Source organism: Pezoporus occidentalis, unplaced genomic scaffold, assembly GCF_034315485.1.
Source record: "Pezoporus occidentalis ecotype Australia unplaced genomic scaffold, CSIRO_AGI_Poc_V1 ctg27, whole genome shotgun sequence".
Taxonomy (NCBI): Eukaryota; Metazoa; Chordata; class Aves; order Psittaciformes; family Psittacidae; genus Pezoporus; species Pezoporus occidentalis.
Genome location: NW_026914611.1, coordinates 10,632,678 through 10,647,042, shown reverse-complemented (window position 1 = coordinate 10,647,042; position 14,365 = coordinate 10,632,678).

The window sequence follows — 14,365 nt, the reverse complement described above, 5'->3', positions numbered from 1 at the left end:
AAAATAATTTACCTTTGCTTACATTTTAAAACCCTCTGCTGAGTCGTATAAAGCTTTGGTTCTTTCATGCAAAAGATGAATTCCCCTGGTAGTATAACCACAGTAATTCTTTAAACTGCCCACTCAACAGGGGAATTCTGCTTCTCTTTTAATGTCTAAATATTAAAATCTAAATGCTTCTTAATAACACAATGGTATTCTATATTTTATAATTATTACTTTATTAAGGTAATTACATCTCTATTGTTAAATAATAACAATTCTCCTAGTAATATATACACTTCTGATTCCCAGCTCAGAGTATAATTTCTTCAGCAATTCTAGCTGCATCTCAATTGCTAGGATAGCTGCAGTATTGATAATTTGAAGCTTTCAGCAGTGCTAAATCAAACCCTCACAATCTTGAGACTTGTCTGAAAAGCAAAAGTAGTGGCTCTTGCTTTCTGCTTTTGAGCATATTAACTCAGACATGAGCTCTTTCAAGTTGTACTGGCTCAAATGAATGCCAACCCTCCCTCCATTTTTTTTTTGCAGTACCCACTCTTCTGGTGTGACAGCACCAACCAAATATCATGCCCATTTTGCAAAGTGAAGGGCAGTTGCAAATAAACCCTAAGAAAAAAAATCCAACCACAAGTTAAGTGATGTTTAAGCAGTTACAGAATGACACCACCACCTCCCTGAGCTGTAGCTGTTATTTCCTGCTCTGAACATGAACAGACCAATGATTTTCCTCCTTACTTATTTCTTCATACCTCTGCAGCTCGCCAGTGAATCCCATATTTCTAACATTACAGCCTTCTTGCTTTCAGTCTCCTGTCAAACAGCATGTCAGTAGGTGGCAGCCCATGGTTCATTAAGGCAGTCCTGCGGTGCTAAATTCGTAGCAGAGTCTGGATTTACAGCTTTTTCAGTGGACAATTTATTATTTTAATGCCTTTTTCCACCGTCTGTTATACTGGGAATGATGGAGACTAGCAGTAATGTGTCTAAATCCACATTTTACTGCAAATTGCCCAACTTTATGTTCTCTAAACTGTGGCCCACAGTCAGACATTATTATTCACCATGTACAATACGTAGTGAAAGATGAGCTGGATATGTATGATTGTATTTCACTGTAGTAGCTACCACGGGGAAGTGAGAATAGCAGTCCAGGATATGGCCCACAGCAAAACTTTTTACAAACATGGAAAGATCTCTTTTGCTTGTTTTTGAGAAGGAATAAAGGATGTAATTCCTTTGTGATCTTTTAATTGCAAGAAAGGCCATTCCAGAAACATGTCCAAAATTGTGCATTTTGCAAATATCAAAATATCCCAACAGCTAGAAACAAGCCCTGCTAACTGCCCACCCTCAGTGACTTAAAAACACACAGCACTATGAGCAGACAAAGAAAATACCTCCATTGCTCATGCGAGATAAGTAAAGCAGGGAAGTGAGCTTCTACCAAAGGAATGGTATACACAACACAAGCACCTGAATGACTGCATGCATGTGTCCATCTTCTCCTTCTCTCTGGGTCTTTGTCACACCCACTGTCACATGGCCAAAACCTGTCAAGCTGAGATGGGGAACGATGTGTCTTCACTGGTGGATAGCTCAGACCTGACAAACTGTTCATTTGGGGGTGGTTGGGTTTTTAGTTAAAATGTTAAAAATAGACATGAGCAAGTTGCGGCAGAGGATTGTCAAGCCTCTGAGCTCGCAGCAGAAGCAAGCTCCAACCGCTCAAGGTCAAAATGCAGTAGAGCATTTACTGGCCAAGAAAAAGCCCAGATCCCCAGGATAGCCCCAGAAAGCAGGAAGAAGAGGGAAAACAGGGAGGTTGGCAATCAGTCGTGGCAGGTCTGTCCCAGAAGAAAGGAAGCTAGGCTTGGAAAACAGAGCTCTTTCTCCTTCCATTGTCTCTATGACAGATACTCTGATAGACAATGAAGGCAAACCGCCCACCTCTGCGTGAGCATGAAGCACAAAAACAGGTTCACTCTTACCACAGAGTTCTCCCAGCAAAGACCATTACAGTTCTCTTTGCCTTTGCTGGTAATTTTTTTTGCAATTTGCTGACAATGCTTTTAGCAGCAGCCAGCAGATAAGGCTCACCTGCTTCAATAAGAAGAAGACTTCATGCAGCCCCTGTGACTGATGTGCTTGATCCCTGCAGCTGACCAGGGCTCGCTCTGACCACGACTTCTGGATGAGAGAGACATCCGTACAACATGCTGGCACCTCAAAATCATCCCAGTGGAGATGGGATGGAGATGGAGGTGTACTCTTAGAAAGTTCAGATGAATAAAATGGAGCAAGAAAACAGGTTACACAATACTGAGCTTACCAAAGGTGAAAAGAAAGTGAGAGACAGAGACAAAATTGTTCCTCCAAAGGCTACCTGCCACAAAGGAGCCAAGAAAGGCCTTGGTGAAACTATTGGCATAGATTAAAACATCCCATTATCATTACCAACCCCCTCTGTTTCATGACCCACATTAACACAAGCTTTGCACTAAACCAGGCTCACAAGTGTACACAAAGATATTTATTTTAACCTGCTCATCCCCATCAGCTAGAGGCTGGGTACCATTTCACTAGGATTGGTGTTGATAGGAAGACCAGGGAACCCACGAGCTGTGGTTGAAACCACAGACCCAGAAGGTTTGAGCTATTGTTCTCATACATGCCACTGTGGTGAACATGAGTCCATGTGAAACAGGTGCCACATAGCCTTTACAGGCTCCTTGGGGAGATCTAGGAGGAAAAAAGCAACTTCTGCCACAGTTGTCAGATATCCCTGTCAAACATATGGAAACAGATCAAGCATTGGTCCTGGAAAAACAGAGGGAGGAACTGGTAAACAGACCGGAAATACTGGAGTGCCTGGGAGAAGGCAGACATCACAGCACTCACACAGCAGGAAAACCGTCTTTGACTGATAGGAAAACAGAGGCAAGGGTGTGGAGGCTTGCCCAGAATCCACTCAGGCAGTTACAGCTAATTAGTGAAGTTGAGCTCCAGGTATGTCGCCCTGTGTTTGGTCCTGCTTCTCCTGATGTAGTGTTAAGGACAGACTGATGGGTAATATCTTTCAGATGCCAAGTCTCCTCTTTAAAGCATGGCTGGTTTTTAATAGAGTTGTCAGTCACACTTTCTAATCAGGAGCTAGAGACCTGATTTTCCAAATTACACTGGAAGTCAGGATCAAGTGTTAACATTTCTTAAATATTTCCTTTGAGAAGTTGTCCTATAGTGAAATCGTTGCTGCAAATCCCTTGGAAACTACCTTACCTTCCTCTCAAATCCTTCTCCCTGTCTCATATTCAAATTCAATGGTAGAAAAAGGATGTAAACACAAAATACTTTGCAAACAGCCGTGTTGGCTGATGAGTCGTTAAGTGTGTGATTTCCATTTTCTCTCTGAAAAGGAATGAAGGTTTCTCAATAGTAAGCAGGGGCACCAGCATCCCCCTCCCTTTGGGACTCTTATGAGCCTGTATCCTAGACACATGCACACACGTGCTGTCTCCCTCCGGGGATCACCACTGCACCTGGAGACTTCCTTGTCTCTTCTGGTCTAGGAAACCCAGGTACATGATTCAGATTCAGACCAGCCTCTGCATTCAGCCCAGACTCCTTCTCCTGGCAGCCTTTGCTGGGCCACTCCAAGCAAACCTGCTGCCACTGCTTTCTGCTTGTCTCTGGCACAACTCAAACACAGGCTCCCACAGTGGAAGGAAAATTGAAGCCCTCAAATAAGGTCTCTTCCCTCACTTGACTTTCAAAGAAACAAATCCAGAGGGCTAGTAAAATCAGATCAAACTTCAAAGTCAGCATTTTAAACCTCTTCAATTTCTGCCAGCTGGAAGCAGCAGAGCACACACCTTGACCTTCACATGGTGTCCTTTGTACCAGCCTCTCCCTTCTGTCTATAAACCTGTGGAGACAAGCCTTGTATCAGGCAAGGATTTAGTACCCCTCTTGTGCCAGAAGGTCTGTACATTTCGTGGTACCAATGCCCAGCAATGACACCAGCCACGAGCCTATTCTCCTATTTCCCCATTCTCCCCAAAAGTCTTCCTAGGCATTTTTACCCTATCTTTTGTGCATGTGACATGTGCAATGAACTGCCCTGGAATAACATTTCCCTATCCTACTTCAAGCTCTAGTTCAGGACTCAGTCCTAATGACTTATTGATCACACACACATAGTGAAGTCAAATGTCAATATTAATGTCCTGACAGCTCCTTAGATGAGTGAGAGATGCTGTGTGAGTCCATGGAGACACCAAAAAACTTTAACAGATAACATCAACCCTAAAATGTGATCTAAGTGTCAGTCCTCCTAATGGGAGGGGCTGGTGGACACTCAAGAATCATGACCATGAATCACATTCATAATCAGTTTGAGTATCTCTAACAGGAAACGAAGAGGTGTTTTGTACAGTCTGTCACAAGGGAAAATGAGGTAACACATGATGGGAAATGAAAATATAAAATCTCAAGTCCTTTCCAAAATAGTTGCCTCTTTATTGAGATACAGCAATAAAATCATCATGAGCAGTACAGTAATAGTACATAAGTTCCCTACATACCTTGCAGGGCTGTTGTTCTCTGCATGAGCCCGTTATAGGTGTGACATGCTGACTTCATGCAGTATAAGTATATATGCAGACGGATGAATCTATAGGCTTCCACTCTATGATTTGGTCATCTTTTATCTTAATCCACAACACATTTGTCTTTCAAGCCTGTTAGCCACACTTTGCAACATCAGTGTCCAGACTCATGTGCGAGGGTTATTTACATAAATTACCAGATATCAATACACATAATAACCAACACTTAAGCATGCATGAATTGTCTACTAAGCTGGCTTGTTACCACGTGCCTCAGAGAAAGAGATATGAATGACCACAGCTTCTCTCTAAAACCCACCACTTTTGTGATCTTTTCTGCCATTTGGTTTTCCAGCTTACAGCAAGCCTTTTCCAAGTGAAACAGGCAGATTGCTCTAAGCCAAGTCTCTCATGCTGCTGATAGCACAGCTTGTCTTACTCACTACTAGGCACAATGGCCACCTAAAGGTGGCTACTTCTGTACTGGGAAGGTGTCAACTCTCACTCACACGTATGCTTCCTTTTGCCCAGCTCAAAGCAGGTAGAGAGGGGGAGTCCCCTCAGAGCTAACTTGTGAAAGGAAACTGAAGCTTGTACCTTGGGTAGGATGAGCCACCACCTCAGTGCTTTTTGTGGGTGTAGAACTCTTGGAGAAGAATCTCTGTCCCTCGGCACTTACCCTCACTTGCATTTTTCATATTAACTGTCAGCTGATTGTCTTCAGCTGAAGACATTTTTGAGGCAAGATCTGTGGTTTCCTGTAAGAGATCTCCAAGGGACACCTATTAGTGCACAAGAGGTAGTAAGCTTTATCAGCACCCTCATACAAGATCTTAACTAATTTTGTCTCTTGCAAGAAGTTTTTACATTCTCCAACCCTATTCTTACACACGATTTGAAGGCAGGGACATGCTTATGCCTGAGCATATGCTAAAGTGCTTTGCTGCAGGAAAGCACTTTGTGTGCTACTGCCAAAATGTCATCTTTCCTGAGCTGGCTTTAAACTGTCTGGCTCAACAGCTGATGGCAGTATCGCTGCAGCAGCAAGGAGCCTCAGGGCACAATAAAGGCCAGAAAATCTAGCTACCTTTTCAGGTAGGTTTTGCAGCCTTCCTCAGTGTCACTGCTATGCATGCAGCAGGTAACGAGTTTAAATCAAGGCAGTTCTGTGTCAGAGCAGCCAGTTACAATGCTTGCTTATGCATCAGGGACCAGAGCTGTTCTGGGTTCCTGCCGCAAGAGCTTGGGTACATCATGGCTTTCTGTGGCTGAGCATGTCATGTGCCTGCTGGAAGGCGGATGCTGTGCTTTGCTGTCTGGAGAGGACAGAGAAGCACGAAGTGAAATTTCAGGAAAGCGTTAAACCCAGTGATCTATGTTTTCCTTATCCTCACATTTTAGTTCTCCTAAAGAGGTGGCCAGCTAAGGGAAGCAGAGGCTTCAGATAACAATCACTTGAGGCTCAAAATACTTCTTGATGGGAAAATTCCTTCCCTATGTAAAGATGAGAGGATGGGCACTAGCCTCCTCTCTCACACTTAAGATCTTCACAGCATGTAGAGAAGGAGCATGTGGGAAGTGGACTCCTACACTATTTGCTCAAAATAAATCCTAAACATGCACAAATTGAAAAAGAAAAAAAAATGTGCCAAAATATGTCACATTTTGCAGTAGGGTTTTATTGTTTTTATCCCACAGTTTTCACACAGTAAACACAGAAAGTCCCAGAACGCTCAATCTTTAAACCTTTCCATCGTCAGTTGTTAATCGAGGGCTCTTTCTGGTTTTGTAGAGCTACAGTGACCTCCAGTGGCCAACACGAGCCTTTCACGTTTCTGGACTTCTGTTAGGCAAGGTAAAACTATCCTTGATTATTGTCTGTGTGTGACAGGTGGGTCTGGAAATGGAGACCGAAATTGAATCCGTGTACTTCTGGATCAAAGCTGAAGACTAAGAAGCTTCGTTATCTCGAATTAGGTAACAAGAGAGAAGTTTAAAGAATTCGTTATCTAGCCATTTATTTAGCTGGTATGCCTTTAATTAAACAAGGCTTGTTTACTTACCTGCAAATCCTGCTAGCAGCATCTCTGCAGTTAGAGTTTAGTTGCACCAATTTCATGCCTCCTTATCAAACATGAAAAACAACACGAGCTGTAAAATAACCCACCAAATATTATAAAAGATGGAAAAGCAAAATTTAGGTTAGAAAAATGAAAAGCCAGTGTGTGGCAGAATAACTCAGAAAAGCATACACTAAGCAGCTAAATATTTTCTGATACTACAGTTCCACAACTTTATATATTTCGGCTTCCAATAAGTGCAACAGCTTTTTTCAGGTGATAAACCTTTCCCATGCTGGACGAATGAGCATTCATGGGAGAAGAGATGTAATGGTGTAGTGCCTTATATAGCCCATAGCATGGCAAATCTCATTCTATTAGCAGCCCTTGCCATGTGCTCCCATGTACGTACACCCAAGCCAGCAGGTTCAACTTCCTCAGACTTTGCTTGAGATGGGAGCTCCCACATTACTCAGTACCCAGTACTAATTATTGTGGGTGGCAGTCTTCATTACTGTTTCCAAGATACTAAAGAACTACCAGGCTAATGGTTTTCAAGGGCATCTACTGAGACAGTCAGTACTGTGATTGCTGATAGGCATAAATGAAAAAATTGTGGTTTTAAGATTGAGTCATGGAAAAGCAAATCTAACTTGCCTTTCAATGTGGTGGTACTGACTTCACGTACGCAGACACAAACAGTGGCAGCCCAATTTCTCTTCTGCAATATCTATAGGGTCATACATGGGCTCCCACTCCTAGAAGTACCTGCAGTTGTTTCATGTCCCTCCACCTCAATACCAAATTGAGATTTCCAGGAAATCCTTCTAGGCCTTGGTAGGAGAAGTATCAAAGTTTCTAAAGATATTACATCTTTAGAAGGGGTAGATATTGCTTCTTTTTGCTTCAAGAAAGAGCTTGCCTACTTGTTCATTTACCATGCAGGTGACTCACAGCAGCACACAAACCTAAGAGATGAGGGGGTTCTTGGTTGAACAAAAGACTGGAGGACTAATGCAACCGACTAAGACATTCCAGTAATAACAGAAAGTTCCAAGTATCAGCCCATAAATGCCCAAAAGGAGGCAGTAATTCTCATAGGATCTTGTTATACCTTTGCATCAAAATGGCAAGCCCTCTAGACCTTTCAGCTGTGGACAGGTACAGCCAGGGTCTTCCTGAAGAGTCTTGTTCTCCCATTATTAAAATCCCATAAAACAGTCAATGCTTGCAAGATATTATCACAGTCTTTTTATACATCACTCAGCCCAGTCATGACTGTGCTCTTGGCTTTGGGAAAATACACTGGAAGCAGACATACCCACTGCTCAATGGATTGGTCCCCTGTAAGGATGAATACCTGGGAGAAAAGGCTCAGACCCTGGTGGTGCTATACACCTCTATTAGGTGACCCTGAATATGCAAAAACAAAGATGTCACAATTCCCCTTTCTTACTTTCCAGAGCTTCATTTATGTGGGGATTGCATTTCACATGAGGGAACAGGCTCTCAGCTGTTTGGAAAGAGCTTTCTGGCTAAAGGAAGAGACATCTGCCACTGTCAACCTGGATGACAAGGAACAGCCTGAACTCCAAACACTGACACAAGATTAACTGAGACTTCTTGCATTTCCTGCCTTCCTGTTGCAGCAAGCCCTCATAAGAAAATTCCCTGTAAAAAGCGGCTGGAGAATAGGGTTTGGGTTTCAGCAGAGATACAAATAACATTGTTCAAACTTGGGATACTATACCAGGTGTAGCATCCCTCTGCGATAATTCTCAAGCACAGGAAAACCTAGATGTGTGCATTTTGAAAACATGTAACACATAAGATTATGGTGTCAGAAAGGAGAAGAAAGAAGAGAGAGAGAGGGAAGAAGGTTCACAACTCTTGATGTATTAAAATTGCTTTGACCTAGATTACCTGTTGCTCAGGCAACACAGCACTATGAGTCTGTGTGGGGACTTCATGGCTTTCAGAAGACAAAGATAAGGAAACATGAATGACCTGAGATAGTCTAGGAATCATGTTAGCCGAAGTGAAATAATGATATCTGGAGATGCAAATATTGAGCGGAAGTTTTCTGTGGAAGACAAGACTACTACTTCACATGAAAACTAGCTGCTTCCTGAAAACTGGGTGGTTAGCACCACACTTTTTGAAAGACTGGAAAGATCAAGACAAGAAACTTTAGGTATCACAGTAGTAGCGAATATGTGTACTGAAGGTGTTGGCTGCATCCAATGGGGCAGTACTCCACTGTATGGAATACTAGTTAATTGGCCGTTGCCATACAGGCAAAGTCTATATGTAATGCAGTGAAAATCTCACAAACGTCACATCACTTGTCTGTACACTAGGAAAAAAAGTAGAACTATGTTGATATCAGAAACACCATCTCCCCAACGTACATAAGGCTTCAAAGATGTTCTAACAGAATTGTTGGTATCTGTATCTACTTGGAACCAATACAAAAGGATGATGATCCCAGATGACCAAATGGATACTCTTATTCTGTTGCCATGCTCAGCAACAGAAAGGGGGAAAAGCTGGCTGGTGGGCTGCTGCTTGGGAACAAGCTGGGCATTGGTCGATTGGTGGTGAACAGTTATTTTTCTTTTGTATCACTTGTTTTTCTTGGAGTTTATTTATCACCATTTTTGCTATTTTGCTTTTCAATACAAATATTTGTTATTATGATTATTATATTTTATTTCAATTTTTAAACTGTTCTTATCACAACCCATGACTTTTCTTACCTCTATCCTTCCCATTCTCTCCCTCATCCCACAGGGGAATGAGTGAGCAGCTGTGTGGGGCTTAGTTGCTGGCTGGGGTTAAACCATGATAACAGAGAAAGGGTAAGCACAGAATTTCTCTATTTGGTGCTGATGTGAGACCAGAAATGAGAGACTTAAAAGGAGATCTTTGTTCTCCTTGACTAGACCTTACTAAATTGCAGCTACACCCCAGATATAGCCTCTAAACATTCCATATAGATAGTGAAGGGATTACAAGTGAACATCCTCATAAGCTTTGTAAAAGGCAGATTCCTCTTCACAGGCTGTGTCAGACAATTTTTCTTATATGAACTTTTTCTTGCCTCTAGTATCCAGCTGCTTATGGCTACTATACAGGCTATCTGCTAGGAGTTTACCGAAAAATGGGCACCAGACCCAATTCAACAAGTATTGAATAAAGGTGGGCTATTTTACATAGCTCAGTGAAAATTTCCGTATGATTCCTTGTCTCTGCAACCTTCTGCACAGCTTGTTCAACACATTTTTTCCCATTTCATTTTCTTAATTAGAATTTGCTGGAACTTTTCTGATAATGTTGGCTTACAGTATAAAACACTGGCATTACAGAACGTATCAGTTCCAATGAACATGCTTTGACAGAAATTACTTGCCTACCGTGCTGCTAGGAAAAATAGATTTCAAAAGCTGAAGAGTCTTTATCCGCCATTTAGTCTGAGCCAGTCTTTCATGTACCTGCGCTATAGCATTGGGTACCACTCATTTTTGGGAGACACGGCACTAATCAGGGCTCCTTAGACATTCACTGTCACCACCTAAATCCAGATGACTCTCTGAAACTGTGAGGCTTTTCATTTTAATTCAGACTAAAACTCCCCCCAAAAGCTTCCTTTCTTTGATAAAGGAATCCAGTCTGGGAAGAGGCAGACTATGGAGTATACTTTAAAATGTCTTAACAGTCATCCGTATCAGGCAGAAACAGGCAATAAAGTATTCTTTATACTTGTAGTCTCTGATTGTCTAAGTCAGACTTGCCATCTATCCCTGTCTGTGTATTCTCATCAAAAATCAAAGCAATGCTGTCCATGTTTCAATAAAGTGGAATGGAGCTAGATTTCTTGCTTACCTTTTACAGCAGCATGACAGCTGAGCCTTCCAGGGTTTTGCTATGAGGTCATCAGGACCATGTTTTCTGATTGTTCAGACCACTTGGGGAACATTGTTAACAATTTTTTTCTGAGAGATCAGTACAAGAAATAATGAGAAATCGTGCCTTCCAAAGGTGATCTCCACCATCAAGAAATCTGTTCATTTATCAAGAGGGCCCATACACTTCTACCAATTAATAGAGGAGTGCTAATGCTACCATAAGATGATTGACTCCTGGCAGGAACACAGCCAATATCTAATGACCCTTTTAGTCTGCTGCCAAGGCAGAGTGCAACAGTCAGTGCTACACACCTGGGTGTAATAATTGCATCATGAGAGCGACAACACTTTCTGCTTTCATGAACTGACTTCAAGCCTGAAAGGGATGTTAGTAGAATCAATAACACAGATAACTTAGAGCTAATTTGTTGTAGTAATAATAATAATCTGGGCAACCCAATAATGCAAAAATCTGATACTACAGATTAATTATCTCTAATAATTGATGAATAATGTTCTGCAGAAAACTCAATTATGGACCTCCTAGACTATGAGCACTCAGCATTTCAGTGCATTTGGACTTTATGTCTGAATAGCTCCTAAAGGTCTGCAGCATCTCTTAAGTAATCTTGATTTACTTGTCTTTTGATTTCCAATTACTATTCTTCCTCAGAGATGGTAGCAGAGTCACAGTGGTATAGTTTAGAGCCTTGTCTTGCAGATAACTAGCACCACTGCAGTGCTTTGATCTACAGCTCTTCAAGAAGGACAGGAACAGAGAACAAAGTTGGAGGGGAGAATTGCACTCTATGTTCAGACGAATGGCACCCTGCTTTAGATGAGGCAATGAGCTAGACAAGAGTGTACAGGGAAGATCAGAGGGGAGACCAACAGGGACATCTACGACAGAACACTTGGTAGAGATAAGACAGCAGACAAGCTTTCTTTGTAAACAGTCACTGGTTCTCACAAAACACTTTCACCAACCCTGATGTATGCTGGAAAGTCAACTCACAACACTGCAAACAATTCACAAGGTTTCTGGAGTGCTTTGGGGTCAATTTTTTTGATGCAGATGCTAGTCTGGCCAGATAAGCAAAATGCTTTCCTGAATCTGCATCTCATAAATAAAGTCAGGGCTATGAGAGCATGTGGCTGCATTGGCTGCAGCAACCTTGAGATGGTGGTTAAAGATTCTAAGAAAAGTGAAAAAGGCAAATAGCAGAATATAGGCATTAGATTTCAAGAGAGGAGATTTCAGTCTGCTCAGGAACCACCTTTCACTTCTCATGGCTACCCTTCCTCCCCCCTTAGGATCTTTCCTCATGGCTGCCCTTCCTCTCCCTTCAGGATCTCCCTTCATGGATGCCCCTTCTCTCCCCTCAGGACTGCTGCTCTCTCCTCATGGCCACTGCTCAATTGTAAAGATACAGACTGGATGAATGGGCTACAAAGTGGTTAAAAAGCCCAAGTGGAACATTAGACTTCAAAAGGAAGTAAGCAAAAGTCCAAAGCCCAGCTATCAGCCAGTAACAGTGATGCAGGTGAGGTCAGGACAGGGCCCAATGTCATTAAGCATTTCCATGAACAATGGATTAAATACATTGAAATCAAACGTTGTTCAGACTCCAAACTGGGGTAAAGGCAGAGCTGCTCAGTGGGACTTTGACAGGCTGAATAAACAGGCTGGCAAAAACCACGTGAAGTCCAAACAGAGCACCACCATGCAATGGCACCAGCCATGAGCTGAGTAGCTAGAGAGTACCTTTGCAGAAGAGGACAGGAGGTCCTAATGAAACAGGAGCAAAGACAGTGGTATAGCCTTGCAACAGATGCAAGCTAACTGCACTGGCAATTGTGTAGCCAACAGATCATTCACAGTGATTATTAGCTCTCTACATGGCATCATGACACCCCACCTGTAGTACTGTGTCCAGTTGTGGAACCACTAGTGAAAGAGATCTTAAACTAGAGAGAAACCAGAAAGGAGGATGACTAAAATGGTTAAGGCAGCTGAAGGAAGCCGATGGTGGGAGTTCTGGGTTGTTCAACCGGAAGTGAAAATTAGGGGTATCTAATACCTAATGGCTGTCTTCTACTACCAAACAAGAGTGTTACTGAGAAGATGAAGCCCTAGGTGCACTGCAGAAGTACAAAAGATAGATGCCCAGACACACCAAGAGAAATTCCAGTTGGATGGGGAAAGGACAGGGAATTAACAGAAATTAACATGCTGCTCGGTTAAGTTGTAGAATCTCCTTTCTTGGAGATTTTCATATACCAACTGCAGAACCTGAGTAACCTGTTCAAATTTTGCATCTGGCCCATGCTTGAGCAGGATGTAGGACTAGATAACATTCAGAGGTGCCTCCAACCTGAATGATTCTGAAATGTCACAGTAGCCAATACAGTCTGTATATCGTTTGGTTAGTTGGCATAACTATGTGAAAGGGGAAATTGATATTTTATTCTTGTTTGCTGCTGAGTTCTTATACGCTCTGGGATTTTATAATGCATCTACCGAGTGACTTGAAATTTTTTTTTTAATAAATTAATAAAATTAATCTAAAATTTTCTTCAGTGTGAGAGAATTCAAACACAACAGAACACACGAAATGTTATTTTTACTGTGAAAGAACTTTGGTACTGGACTTTCCACTGTGACTGAAGTTAAATCACCCAACATTTAGCTCAGTTCCCTCTTTGCTTTACACCTGCATGACAATATATCCCTGGAGTCACAGAGCTATTATAAGAAAGAGCATATCAGTTTCTGAAGTATACGTATGGAGCAACGACATCTTGAAAAACCTCTATCTATCTTTCTCACTGAACTTATTTGAGATCATCTCATGATTACCAGTGTAGTATTAATGGCTATGAGGCAGCAAAAATCCTGTACCTTTCAGGTCTCCAGCATTCAAAGGACATTAGCTGAATCTGGGTCTTGTAAACTTATTCAGGTTTCAGGTTCTTCTGTTGTTTGGTAAATGTAGAATTTCTTCAGAAGATTGTGTTATCTGTGCTGACACACTCAACGATCTTTAATACCAACCACGATCAAGGAGAACACATGTGGCAGCTAGTATTCTTTGCTTACATAACACCTGCTAGTGCTTGTATAACAGCTAACCTAAGTTGTTCATCATTCAATTGCCATTTGTGCCATGGGTATTTATTTGAGTATTGTTTTGGCAGTTGCATTTCTTAGGCTGGGCCTCCATTACTGCTTCTAAATGAAAACAATGTTTGCACAGTAGATCTGTACTGTCATTTGAATGCTTTTTTTAAATATTCAGCAGTTACAGCTCTTTCTTATAGCTGTTACAAGAAGCAAAGCCCAAATTGCTGGGTTTAATAATGCAAATGAAATCACATCATTGAAAGCCACAACATCAAGATTCATCAAGACAAAGCCAAAAACTCAATATGACCATGTAGAAACCGTCAAATCTTCTCAGTGTAGAAACCATAAAATCTTCTCAGATCTTCTACCCACAAATTTAACTGACCTTTTTTCACTCCTCCTTTCACAAACTATGGGTACAAATGCTCTGTGTATTAGCAATACAATGCACTGAATGACAACTGGATTTTCCACTTGAAATTTTAGAACAAAAAGTGATTATTGAAATTATGACTGACTTTAGAAGTCAGTAATACTCAACAATAATGTGAAACTTGTTCTCAAAGAGCAGAAATATGCTCCATAGACAAATGTCACATACAACCTCACCCTCCGTTGGCTATGGCTAATAACCTGCCCATCATACCAGAGGATGAAAGG